We start from the raw sequence: 13,356 nt of genomic DNA, 5'->3' as shown, positions 1-13,356 counted from the left end.
ATGGCTGCAAATGACCAAGTAGACTAACATAACCATTTCCAGTCAATGGTCGGTTTAGCTGCAGCAGAGGCTCCAGTGTATTCCATGTAAACACGGCCCACACCATTATGGAGCCACCACCAGGTTGCACAGTGCCTTGTTGACAACTTGGGTCCATGGCTTCGTGGGGTCTGCGCCACACTGGAACCCTACCATCAGCTCTCAGTAACGGAAATCAGCTCATCCGACCAGACCGCGGACTTCCACTCGTCTAAGGCCCAATCGATACGGTCACTAGCGCTGGAGACGCGCTGCACGCGATGTCGTGCTGTTAGCAAAACTAGTGGCGTCGGTCGTCTGCAGCCAGAGCCCACTAATGTCAAATTTCGCTGCATGTCCAAATGGATAACGTTCATCGTACGTTCCACAATGTTTTCTGCGGTTGTCCGCGGCTCGTGGTCTTGCGGTGGCGTTCTCGCTTCCCGCGCACGGGGTAGCCGGGTTCGGTTCCCGGCGGGGTCGGGGATTTTCTCTGCCTCGAGATGACCGGGTGTTGTGTGTCTTTCATCATCATTCCATCCTCATTCACTCGCAAGTCGCCGTAATGGCGTTAAAGAACTTGTGGAGCGGCGGTCGAACCGCCCCGCGAGGGGTCTTCCGGCCACCAATGCCATACGCTCATTTCATTTCATTTCTGCCGTTATTTCAGTTACTGTTGCTTGTCTGTTAGCACTGACAGCGCTACGCAAACGCCGCTGCTCTCGGTCGTTAAGTGAAGGCCGTCGGCAATTGCGGCATCCGTGGTGAGCGGTAGTACCTGAAATATGGTATTCTTGGCCCAACTTTGGCACTGTGGATCTCGGTATGTTGAATTACCCACCGATTTCCGAAATGGAATGTCCTGTACATCTAGTTGCTGCTACCACCACGCTTCCAAGGTCTGTTAATTCCGTCGTGCGGCTGTTATCACGACGGAAACCTTCTGACATGAATCACCTCAGTACAATCCACTGCCCTTTTATACCTTGAGTGACACTACCGCCATCTGTATATGTGCATATCGCTATCCCATGATTTTAGTCACAGTGTTATCTTCTTTGCCAACGGTCTTGCCGCAGTGGTAACGCCGGTTCCCGTGAGATCGCCGAAGTTAAGCGCTGTTGGGCTGGGCTAGTTCATACAGTCTGCCGAGTGGTGTTGGCAAGCGGGATGCACTCAGCCCTTGTGAGGCAAACTGAGGAGCTACTTGATTGAGAAGCAGCGGCTCCGGTCTCGTAAACTGACGTAGGGTCGGGAGAGCGGTGTGCTGACCTCAATCCCCTCCATATCTGCATCCAATGACGCCTGAGGGCTGAGGATGACACGGAGGCCGGTTGGTACCGTTGGGCCTTCATGGCCTGGTCGGACGGATTTTAGTTTAGTTTTAGTTATCTTGAGTGATATGCACGTATACGATGACTGAAAAGATTTTATAGACTACTGGCCATTAAAATTGCTACACCACGAAGATGACGTGCTATAGTCGCGAAATTTAACCGACAGGAAGAAGATGCTGTGATATGCAAATGATTAGCTTTTCAGATCATTCACACAAGTTTGGCGCTGGCGGCGACACCTACTACGTGCTGACATGAGGAAAGTTTCCAAACGATTTCTCATACACAAACAGCAGTTGACCGGCGTTGCCTGGTGAAACGTTGTTGAGATGTCTCGTAAAAGGAGGAGAAATGCGTACCATCACGTATCCGACTTTGATAAAGGTCGGATTGTAGCCTATCGCGATTGCAGTTTAACGTATCGCGACATTGCTGCTCGCGCTGGTCGAGATCCAGTGACTGTTAGCAGGACATGGAATCTGTGAGTTCAGGAGGGTAATACGGAACGCCGTGCTGGATCCCAACGGCCTTGTATCCCTACCAGTCAAGATGATAGGCATCTTATCCGCATGGCTGTATCGGATCGTGCAGCCACGTTTCGATCCCTGAGTCAACAGATGGGGACGTTTGCGAGACAACAACCATGTGCACGAACAGTTCGACGACGTTTTCAGCAGCATGGACTATCAGCTCGGAGACCGTGGCTGCACTTACCCTTGACGCTGCATCAGAGACAGGAGCGCCTGTGATGGTGTACTCAACGACGAGCCTGGGTGCACGAATGGCAAAACTTCATTTTTTCGGTTGAATCCAGGTTCTGTTTAAAGCATCATGATGTTCGCATCCGTGTTTGGCGACATCGCGGTGAGCACACGTTGGAAGCGTGTATTCGTCATCGCCATACTGGCGTATCACCCGGCATGTTGGTATGGGGTGCCATTGGTTACACGCCTCAGTCACCTCTTGTTCGCATTGACGGCACTTTGAACACTGCACGGTACATTTCAGATGTGTTACGACCCGTGGCTCTACCCTTCATTCGATCCTTGAGAAACCCTACATTTCAGCAGGATAATGCACGACCGCATGGTGCAGGTCCTTTACGGGCCTTTTTGAATACAGAAAATGTTCAAATGGTTCAAATGGCTCTGAGCACTATGGGACTCAACTGCTGTGGTCATAAGTCCCCTAGAACTTAGAACTACTTAAACCTAACTAACCTAAGGACATCACACACATCCATGCCCGAGGCAGGATTCGAACCTGCGACCGTAGCGGTCGTGCGGTTCCAGACTGTAGCGCCTTTAACCGCTCGGCCACTCCTGCCGGCCACAGAAAATGTTCGACTGGTGCCCTGGCCAGCACATTCTCCGGATCTCTCACCAATTAAAAACGTCTGGTCAATGGTGGCCGAGCAACTGGCTCGTCACAATACGCCAGTCACTAGTCTTGATGAACTGTGGTATCGTGTTGAAGCTGCACGGGCAGTTGTACCTGTACACGCCATCCAAGCTCTGTTTGACTCAATGCGCAGGCCAGAGGCGGTTGTTCTTGGTACTGATTTCTCAGTATCTATGCAAACAAATTGCGTGAAGATATAATCACATGTCAGTTATAGCATAATATATTTGTCCAATGAATACTCGTTTACTGTCTGCATTTCTTCATGGTGTAGCAATTTTAATGGCCAGTAGTGAAATTTCCAATAACGGTGTACTTTTTGAAGCAGGCAATGATTCAGAAGTGAACGGACTCGTTCGAAACTAGTCACAACTAAGGAACGAATAAGCATCTGTGACAGGAAGCTAAATTAATAAGAGAAATAGCTAGTCAGTATTGCCGCACTTCAAAAATCTCTTATACCTCGGCAGCAAGGAAATGGGGCTTACGTTGGCAATATATTACTATTGTGAGAGACGCCAAGCAATATACAAACGCGCGCGCGCGCGCACACACACACACACACACACACACACACACACACACACACACCATACAAGACAGGAATGCCCCACACAGGGGGAGGGTAGGAAGGCAGTAATGAAACGCGCCAACATTTGTGCAGAGGGAGGTCTCGCCCCAAGCAGTGGCAGACGTCCTGGGCGGTGATTGGCACGTGCGTGGCATCAACACACAGTAGGGGCGAACACTCGGCGCGCCAATGATTGCGTTCCTCCTCTGGGACGAAGCACCCTCCACCCTCCGCTGCGGGCGCCGTAGCTCTGCTGCTACAGACTGCTTTCTTCTTCTTTCTCAAGAAATGTTGTAGTGCTTGGAATCTTTCCGATAGATGTAACAATCAGGCATCGGGCCTCACGGCATTGGTTAAAGATGGGCAGACTAGACCAGGTTAATATAATAACTGGTTCTCCGCTGAAAAACAAGCGGGACCTGAAACAATGGAAAATCGATACATGGCAAGAAGAATGGGGCACAAGTGATAAGGGACGGAGAGTACATAAATTTTTTCCGGATATCACGGAAAGGTTAAGAATGAAACATGCCGATCCTAGCCGCGGCATGGTGCATTTCTACGGAACTTACCCCACGCAGTTGAACCGCGTGAGTCTAAGAGATACATATATATGTACATGCGGAGGTATGGGAACCCCCGAACACACAATCCTATTTTGCGGGAAATACAGACAGCACAGGAACACACCAGGAATACCACACTTTCAAACTGAACGACACACATACGGTGCAATCAGAACACCAGAATTATGGGATGAACAAAAGTACTTACAGAAACGATCTCAGATGAATGCCATAAAGACTACAGGCGCGAGAGACCATACAGACGACAAACCTAGATGCAGCACCTACATAGACCCCGTAGTGTGGATGATGAAAACCGAGACAGAAAGAAGACCGACAGAAATGCATTAGTCTAAACATAACGTACAGATATCACAATAGATTACACATAACTAAAGCTCAACATGAATACGCTCCTGGAAATGGAAAAAGAACACATTGACACCGGTGTGTCAGACCCACCATACTTGCTCCGGACACTGCGAGAGGGCTGTACAAGCAATGATCACATGCACGGCACAGCGGACACGCCAGGAACCGCGGTGTTGGCCGTCGAATGGCGCTAGCTGCGCAGCATTTGTGCACCGCCGCCGTCAGTGTCAGCCAGTTTGCCGTGGCATACGGAGCTCCATCGCAGTCTTTAACATTGGTAGCATGCCGCGACAGCGTGGACGTGAACCGTATGTGCAGTTGACGGACTTTGAGCGAGGGCGTATAGTGGGCATGCGGGAGGCCGGGTGGACGTACCGCCGAATTGCTCAACACGTGGGGCGTGAGGTCTCCACAGTACATCGATGTTGTCGCCAGTGGTCGGCGGAAGGTGCACGTGCCCGTCGCCCTGGGACCGAACCGCAGCGACGCACGGATGCACGCCAAGACCGTAGGATCCTACGCAGTGCCGTAGGGGACCGCACCGCCACTTCCCAGCAAATTAGGGACACTGTTGCTCCTGGGGTATCGGCGAGGACCATTCGCAACCGTCTCCATGAAGCTGGGCTACGGTCCCGCACACCGTTAGGCCGTCTTCCGCTCACGCCCCAACATCGTGCAGCCCGCCTCCAGTAGTGTCGCGACAGGCGTGAATGGAGGGACGAATGGAGACGTGTCGTCTTCAGCGATGAGAGTCGCTTCTGCCTTGGTGCCAGTGATGGTCGTATGCGTGTTTGGCGCCGTGCAGGTGAGCGCCACAATCAGGACTGCGTACGACCGAGGCACACAGGGCCAACACCCGGCATCATGGTGTGGGGAGCGATCTCCTACACAGGCCGTACACCACTGGTGATCGTCGAGGGGACACTGAATAGTGCACGGTACATCCAAACCGTCATCGAACCCATCGTTCTACCATTCCTAGACCGGCAAGAGAACTTGCTGTTCCAACAGGACAATGCACGTCCGCATGTATCCCGTGCCACCCAACGTGCTCTAGAAGGTGTAAGTCAACTACCCTGGCCAGCAAGATCTCCGGATCTGTCCCCCATTGAGCATGTTTGGGACTGGATGAAGCGTCGTCTCACGCGGTCTGCACGTCCAGCACGAACGCTGGTCCAACTGAGGCGCCAGGTGGAAATGGCATGGCAAGCCGTTCCACAGGACTACATCCAGCATCTCTACGATCGTCTCCATGGGAGAATAGCAGCCTGCATTGCTGCGAAAGGTGGATATACACTGTACTAGTGCCGACATTGTGCATGCTCTGTTGCCTGTGTCTATGTGCCTGTGGTTCTGTCAGTGTGATCATGTGATGTATCAGACCCCAGGAATGTGTCAATAAAGTTTCCCCTTCCTGGGACAATGAATTCACGGTGTTCTTATTTCAATTTCCAGGAGTGTAGATGCAAACAGTGTCGGCGCACTGTCGCAATTGCCACAGGCAAACACGGCACTTTAAACCTGTTAATAGCGTAATTACCTTAGTAACAGCTTCAGTAATTAGCATAGAAATTATAGATTAGCATAGATCTTCTTAGTTAAAGGTAAGCAAAGGACTGGAGACTGAGCATCAGTGGCTTGAAAACTAATTCCGAGGCTTTCATCCTCATTTCCCCAGGGTGGAGGGACTATAAACTTCTTCCTTTCCTACCTTCTCTCCTCTTATTCATTCTAAACTTTATTTTTGTATTTCTTTTTCAAAATTTAAATTTCGTGTAAATTTTTGTTAAACGGTTTGGGAAAGCTGCCATAAAGGAAAGAAAGACAAACAGAAAACGAAGATAACCAAGTAAAAGAAAACAAAATAAAATAGACAAAAACAAAACACCATCAACTATGACCAGCCTCCACGTGGCGGGAAATGGGCAATGGTGCGATCGGATGCGGGAACTGGTGTGGAGGTTCAGCTATATCAGCGCCCATATACCGATCGCAGCGTTTAAGTGGTCAACGAAGACCCACCTTAAGCAATTAGGTGGTGGGTCGTAAAATCAGGGTGGCAAGTGAACAAAAATCCGTTTTTACAACTGAACTCTGTTATTCCATCATGCTACTACGAAATGTTTTCGCTGATAATTCTTCTGTATCCAACGTAGCATGTTTCTGTATATATTTCAAGGCTAATCTCAGGAAATAATGAACGGACTTTGACACGGTTTTCACTAGTAGACAGTTCGCATTACGGGGGACGTTTATGCGGGATGTTTCCGACACACTTCGAGGAGATATGGGAGGTGTCTTGAGGAACAAAATGAGGATGGGACCACGTGTCCGGAAACGTCATATGACGACGCTACATAGCGTCGAAGTCACAGGCGCCTGAGTGTGAGTGGATGAATAACTGAATAACAGATACTGTACTTATACATTGCATAGCCAAGGAAGCTGGTACGTCTGCCTAATATCGTGTAGGGCACCAGCGAACACGCAGAAGGGGAGCAGAATCCTGCAGGGCTGTCCATAAATCCGTAAGAATACGGCGGGGGGGAGCCGGGGGGGGGGGAGAGATCTCTTCCGAATAACACGTTCCAATGCATCCCAAATACGGTTAAATGCATCCCAAATATGGTTAATAATGTTCATGTCTGGAGAGTTTGGTGAAAAGCAGAAGTGTTTAAATTCAAGAGAGTGTTCCTGGAGCCACTCTCCAACAATGCTGGACGTGTGAGGTGTCGCATTGTCCTGATGGAGTTTCCCAAGTCCGTCGGAATGCACAATGGGCATGAACGGACGCAGGTGATCAGACAGGATGCTTACGTAGGTGCCACCTGTCATAATCGTATCCAGACGTATCAGGGGTCCCATATCACTCCAACGGCACACGCCCCACACCATTACAGAGCCTCCATCAGCTTCAACAGTCCCTGCTGACGTGCAGGGTCCATGGATTCATAAGGTTGTGTCCATAGTCGTAAAAGTCCATCCGCTCGATACAATCTGAAACGAGACTCGTCCGACCAGTCATCCACAGTCCAAACGTTGGAGATTTTTTGGGTCAAATGGCTCTGAGCACTATCGGACTCAACTTCTGAGGTCATTAGTCCCCTAGAACTTAGAACTAGTTAAACCTAAGGACATCACACACATCCATGCCCGAGGCAGGATTCGAACCTGCTACTGTAGCGGTCTCGCGGTTCCAGACTGCAGCGCCTAGAACCGCACGGCCACTTCTTCCGGCAATGTCGGTGTTGACAGGCCCAGGCGTGGCGTAAAGCTTTGTGTCGTGCAGTCATCATGGGTACACAAGTGGGCCTTCGGCTCCGAAAGCCCATATCGATGATATTTCGCATGCTGACACTTGTTGATGGACTAGCATGGAAATCTGCACCAAGTTTCGGAAGGGTTGCACTTCTGTCACGTTGAACGATTCTTTTAAGTCGTCGTTGGTCCCGTTCTTGCAGGATCTTTTTCCGACCGCAGCGATGACGAAGATTTGATGTTTTACAGGATTCCTGATATTGACGGTACACTCGTGAAATTGCCTTACGAGAAAATCCCCTCTTCATCGTTACCTAAGAGATGCTGTGTCCCATTGCTCGTGCGACGACTATAACACCACGTTGAAACTCACTTAAATCTTGATAAGCTGTCATTGTAGCAACTGCGCCTGACACTTGTTGTCTTACATGAGCGTTACCGACCGCCGCGCCGCATTGTGCCTGTTCACATATCTCTGTATTTGAATACGCAAGGCTATACCAGTTTCTTTGACGCTTTAGTGTACTTAAATGCATCGTGCTATGTTAATCGCTACCAAAAATGCTTACTAAATGTTTTAAATCCCATTTTTCTTTTAACCATTGCATTGTATTACAACGACTTCAATTAAATTTCATATAGCTCGCTACAAATATGCACCGCATTTGGAGAAGATCGTCTCTATACTGCACGTTCACCTATCCATGCCATTTCCGTGTCAAAATTTACACAAAATCATCGGAGGGGGACATGTATTATTACATCACTTCTCCAGTTCACACTCAAGTGTCTAGCTGAGGGTTCATCGAACCATCTTCACACTATTTCTCTACCGTTACACTCTCGAATAGCACGCGGGAGAAAAGAACAACTAAATCTTTCCGTGAGAGCCCGGATTGTTATTATTTTACAGCGCCGATCACTTCTCCTTTGGTAGCTGGGTGTCAACAAAGCATTTTTGAATTCGGAGTAGAAAGGCGGAGATTTAAATTTGGTGAAAATATAACGTCGCAACGAATAACGCCTTTATTTTAATGACTGCCATCCCAACCCACGTATAATAACCTTGACACTCCCCCATCAAGTTACCTTTCATTAGGAACATGGTTGCACTTAATGACTGTGATATGAGTTTCAAATGATAGAGCACAGCAGTGAGTTGTCCCTTTCTTTCAGGTTTTATTAGGCAAATCTAGATTTCGGCTGGTGCCCAGCCATTATCAGTGCTTACTCAATAGCCGACCGTTGTGCCCGAGCGGTTCTAGGCGCTTCAGTCTGGAACCGCGCGACCGCTACGGTCGCAGGTTCGAATCCTGCCTCGGGCATGGATCTGTGTGATGTTCTTAGGTTAGTTGGGTTTAAGTAGTTCCAAGTTCTAGGGGACTGATGACCTCAGATGTGAAGTGCCATAGTGCTCAGAGCCATTTGAACCATTTTGCTCACTCAATTGAACGAAGTGCCAAAGAAGCCCGAACAGCAGGGTACTAACGTACTAGGACATGCATTGAGAGAATGAAATACTGGTATGTAGCCTAATGTATGAGCCGTATAGGTTATGCCACGAGTTGTTACTTTTTATGATATCGCCTGACTGTCTGCTACTTGTATTTTTTTAACATTGATAATGGCTAGTCACTAGCCTAAATCTAGGTTTGCCTAATAAAACCGGAAAAATGTACGGCTGATTGCTGTGATCTGTCATTTGAAACTGTCTCCCATGTTTCGTGGTAATACATAATTAATTGTGTCCTTAGTAGTTTTTTCATTATTCTCTGTCAATCCTGTTTCATATGTATCCCATATCGCGTAGCAATACTCCATAAGAGGACGGACAAGCTCTTTAGTAGATACGTTGTTTCTTCTACGTCCTGACAGTAAAGTTGGGTAGCTTTTCCCACAATATTAGCTACGTGGTGGTACCAATATAAGTTACTGAAAATCGTGATCCCTAAATATTTAGTTGAGTTCACAGCCTTTAGATTTGTGTAATTTATCGTGTAACCAGAATTTAGCAATTTCCTTTTAGTACTCATTCGGATGAAATCACACCTTTCACTATTTATGTTCAGTGGCTACTTTTAATACCATACAGATATTTTGTCTAAATCATTTTGAAACTCATCTTCTGCTGTCTTTACTAGACGGTAAATGATAGCATTTTCTACAAACAGCCTCTACTCAGATTATGTAAAAAAATGACGAAATTCCTCCAGCTGTATTAAGGTGTTGGTTTTATTGGCAACTAGTTTCGATGTTGTTACAACGTCACTTCAGGCCCATACTTCTTGACAGCAACCGTATGTGTCTAACATTAGTAGTCAGTGGTGACATAGGCGTGTTCCATGCGGAAGGTCTTCCCCATGGAACACGCCTATCTCACCACTGACTACTAGTGTCTTCTGCATGGAACATACCTATGTCACCACTGACTACTAGTGTCTTCTGCATGGAACATGCCTATGTCACCACTGACTACTAGTGTTAGACACATACGGTTGTTGTCAATAAGTATGGGCCGGAAGATGACGTTGTAACAACATCGAAACTTGTTGCCAATAAAAGCAACACCTTAATGCAGCTGGAGGAATTTCGTCATTTTTCATATTATACTAGCTGACGTCCTAAGTAGTCCGTTTCAATTATGGATATACGAAGTCTACTCAGATTGTCTTCTAAATTGTTTGTGTAGATTAGGAATAACAGATGGCTTAAAAAAATTCTTTGAGGGACGCCAGATATCACTTCTGTTTTACTCGATCACTTTCCGTTACTACTAAGTATGATCTTTCTGAAAGGAAATCACAATTCCAGTCGCACAGCTGAGAATGTACTCCATAGACACTCCATGTGATCAGAAGCAGCTTGTGAGGAACAGTATTAAAATGCTTTCTCGAAATATGGAGTGGATTTGAGATCCCCTGTCTACAGCACTCATTACTTCATGAAAATAAAGAGCTGGTTGTGTTTCACAAGAGCGATATTTTCGGAATACGAGCTGACCATTTGGCGATAGAGCGTTTGCTCCGAGGTATTTTGAGTCGGACTAGCCCATGATTTGTCAGTACCCCAAGACAAACAATAAAACAACCCCTCTCTCACTTCTTCTAACACTGAAGTGGTTGCGCAACTTACGCCTCTGCCGCTGATGTAACTGTTCAACTTTACCTAGATCAAGGCCAAGGTCTTCTACGTCAATTAAAATTAAGAATCTCTTAATCTGTTACTGTTGAAACATCCCCTTAGAAAAATTATAAATGACTATGCTGATAAACCTCTTACGTTATTTGATTTTCAAACAGCTGAGCAGAACTGAACGTACACAGACATTTCTCTCTTTACTTCTTCTGATGAACACTAAACTGACACACAATATTTTTACCGCAACGCAATCTGACTTTCAATAATCCTTACAAAAGAATGTCCCTGACTAACAATAACCTATACCTTTCATGAATCACTTACCTCACAAAAATCTTCGTTTCTCTAACTACTGCAATACAGCGAGCGCCAATACTGCCAGCTAAATGAAAGATTCTAACTACTGAAGGCATTAACTACTGATAGGTATAGTTAGCAAATCAAATATTTTGATACAGAACAAACAATGTATTTACCTTAATGATGTTAAAATGTCGTTATATATATATATATATCAGTTCATTACCAACATACAAACCTAAACAGCCTACTTACACTGTCTCTGTATTTCTGTTTGTTACTGAGCACGAAAACGACACTGTTACGCTCTTAAAATTAATTTCCGTTTTTCCAATTGGTTTGTTAGTAGCTAGATGGACATTTCAAACTGCGTTTGGAAAGTTCGATGAATGTTTTAAGATAATAAAGGAAACCAGAGTTACGAACAACATACCTTTATCGGCTCTCAACGTTATCACCATCAGCTGCAACATGCTTCTGACATTGGTTATAAAGCTGTTGTAACCTGTAAAGCAAACATTTCATGTGGAATCGCTCGAACACGCGTTGTTGGACATCCACAAAGTCTGAGAATGATAGTGTCCTTGCTTATAATTCTTCCGCCGGTATTCGAACGGCGATCATCCGCAAGCACCCATCGCACTGCTTCGATGTTGTCCAGGATTGATTTCTTTTCCCCCAACACGCTTCATTCTCAGCCCCGTCCTTACCGTCACTAAAGCGTTTTTAACAACGGTTTACTCACTGCTTGAATGTACTACACTTACACCACCACTCCATGTCTCTCTCGGTCACCGTTTTTCCTAATTTGTAGCAAAACTCACGTTAACGCTTCTTCCATCTTGCGCTCCATTTTGCAACGAGACGCGGGTAATCTGCAGTTGCCTATAAGAATGGCAGCTCTTCCAAGAGCACTGACGTGACGCGTGTTTACAGGCAACAGTCCAATGAATATCACGTGAACAATTCGTTGCGCTAGTGTTGCCCTCTCATGGTGATTCCAAGAACTTTTCAAACCACCCTCGTATTACCTGTTACGAGATGAACCTCTTCACGAACTTGACAATTATCGGCCATCTGATTCATGTTGCTATACTCCCGATTTACGTACGTGCATTAACATCAGACTTTTGGCAGATGATGCAGTTATTTATAATCCGGCGGTGTCTGAAGAAAAACAGCAGAAATATTCACTCATACAGGGGTTGTACAAAAATACGGGGCCGCGCGGGATTAGCCGAGCGGTCTGGGGCGCTGCAGTCATGGACTGTGTGGCTGGTCCCGGCGGAGGTTCGAGTCCTCCCTCGGGCATGGGTGTGTGTGTGTTTGTCCTTAGGATAATTTAGGTTAAGTAGTGTGTAAGCTTAGGGACTGATGACCTTAGCAGTTACGTCCCATAAGATTTCACACACAAAAATACGGGAAGACAACGAGAATTCCTAGCTAGAACCAAATACTAGCAAAACCTGCTGTGTGCGCTGTTATATTTGATCAGGAACAGAACCTGTGCAATATCCTTAATACACTTAAAAAAAAAGCGTGAGCACTGTTGTTCGCAAACATTCATAGACTTTGCGTATTTCGGAGAACGAGTAACTAAGGCGTTTCTACCGATTCCTCTAGAAGCGTTTGCTTGAGACTTTCCAACAGCTTTGTAACCACTGTCACAAGCTGTGTGACTACTTTGTGACTACTTTGTGACTACTTTGTGACTACTTTGTGACTACTTTGTGACTACTTTGTGACTACTTTGTGACTACTTTGTGACTACTTTGTGACTACTTTGTGACTACTTTGTGACTACTTTGTGACTACTTTGTGACTACTTTGTGACTACTTTGTGACTACTTTGTGACTACTTTGTGACTACTTTGTGACTACTTTGTGACTACTTTGTGACTACTTTGTGACTACTTTGTGACTACTTTGTGACTACTTTGTGACTACTTTGTGACTACTTTGTGACTACTTTGTGACTACTTTGTGACTACTTTGTGACTACTTTGTGACTACTTTGTGACTACTTTGTGACTACTTTGTGACTACTTTGTGACTACTTTGAATGCCAATAAAAGTACTTTGTCCTGCAGCTGCTGTTTACTTCATTTTCTGAGACTTTTTGGACGCATCCTGTATTATACACTGAAGAGCGAAAGAAACTGGTACACCTGCCTAATATCGTGTAGGGCCCCCGCGAGCACGCAGAAGTGCCGCAACACGACGTGGCAAGGACTCGACTGACGTCTGAAGCAGTGCTGGAAGGAACTGACACCATGAATCCTGCAGGGTTGGCCATAAATATGTAAGAGTACGATGAAGTGGAGATATCTTCTGAACAGCACGTTGCAAGGCATCCGAGATATGCTCAATAATGTTCATGCCTGGGGAGTTTGGT

Source organism: Schistocerca americana, chromosome 10 (genome assembly GCF_021461395.2).
Source record: "Schistocerca americana isolate TAMUIC-IGC-003095 chromosome 10, iqSchAmer2.1, whole genome shotgun sequence".
Classification (NCBI taxonomy): Eukaryota; Metazoa; Arthropoda; class Insecta; order Orthoptera; family Acrididae; genus Schistocerca; species Schistocerca americana.
This window is presented reverse-complemented; position numbering follows the sequence as displayed.